Genomic DNA, 1696 nt, shown 5'->3' on the forward strand with positions numbered 1-1696 from the left:
ACACAATATAGCAAACTTAATTGTCTCTTCATTGAAGAACTGTATGTATCACCATCCTCTTGTTCTCAGTCCATGGTTTCAAGGTATTTAGCTTGATGGCCATTTTGTGGTGTAGAAACACGAAGTGTGATAAACCTATTATTGCTTCTATCCATCCTAATTCATGCATCCTACTTTTTCTTCAATTGACAAAGATCAAAGTTTGTTTTTCTCCTCCAGTGTCAACAGTAATTGATTTTACTCAATCAACTCAAATATACAGAAAGAGTGGGCATTTCAATGGTTAGGTAGAAGTTCATCATAAAGTGAAGCAAAAATATAAAATAGGAATAATTCAAAGTTTTATTAAAGAAAAATCCCTGAATATTTATGCTAGAGTCATCTATTCACAGCTTAGGTTGTATTTTTAAAACAATTTCAGCTTTTCCTGTGGACATTAACCATTGGTTGTTTTGATCATCTTTTTTTTGCAACTGGAAGTATCTTCTCTTTCTGAAATTGGAAGTATCCTTCTAACATATAAACACAATATATCATTAGCATTATATTAGGAAGAAAAATTAAACATAGAAATGGCATATGATCTGGCACACCTAAAATTTCATTCTGAAACCAGTTTTTAATTCTCTGAAAATTTACTTTCACTGTGGTTTGTAACTATAGCAGAATATGTAGGTCCAAACTAAACAATAAGTGCCTGAAAGATGAATGTCGTTCATTGCAATCAAAGGTTAGTTGGTGATCAGTGCCAAGGTCTGTTGCAACTTGACAGCTGGGTTTTTGGAAGTCCCCTGTGACGTACTTATGCTTGGCCATCAGATGGTTGAAATGGCGACTGGCTCTGGACCTGCAGAAGTTCTGGAAGAATCCACATGCCTTTCAGGGCCATCCAGAAGTGGCTCGGGAAGAAGAGAGAAAAGTGTGTAAGTACCACTTCACCGGTACCCTCAACAGCTCTGCAGCACAGAGCTGCAAGGGGGTTGGAAGTTTTAGGTACTTTCAGCAATGGGAAGCAACTTATGCTTAAACTCAGATTCATTACCTTTTAGTTAGAGCATGTGAGCCCATTTATTTCTTGGGAAATAAAACGTCTGTTTCTTGTCTTTCTTTTTAAACAATGTTTTTTATGGAAAGAAATCGAAGATGGCATTCTTAGTGATGCTATAAGAACAATACAAAACATACACGGAGCAACAAAGAAGATATGAGCACTCTCTTGTCAAGGACTTAGCCTAGGAATTGTGCTAATAGAGTTGGTGATCTCGTTTTTATAATATCGGTCAGGTACAAATATTGGTACCGACACCGAGATGATCATGAACTAGGCCCACAGAAAGAGTGAGATTATCTTCAACTTTCAGGAGTGGAGAAACAACCAACTACGTGGCCAAACTTCACATAGGTTTCAGGGGACTGTAGCCTGTGTTTATCTTACAAGAGCTCCTTAACCTCTCTCTCTACATTGTCAATAGTATTATGATTCCCAATTTGCTCAGGGGGGAGATAGACTCGGAGAGATTAAATTAATTGTCCACACAACTATCGGCTTGTACTAAGTCTTGATTCTGATCCTTCTGGCTCCAGCTTCTATGTTCTTTCTTCTGAACTACAGCAAACTTTCTGTGCCGATGGAAATGTCCATCTGAGCTCTCGAATACTGCCCCGTGGAGCACTTCAAATGTGATGTCCAGAGCCT

Source organism: Echinops telfairi, unplaced genomic scaffold (assembly GCF_000313985.2).
Source record: "Echinops telfairi isolate 266 unplaced genomic scaffold, ASM31398v2 ScPeMD7_23;HRSCAF=83, whole genome shotgun sequence".
NCBI lineage: Eukaryota > Metazoa > Chordata > Mammalia > Afrosoricida > Tenrecidae > Echinops > Echinops telfairi.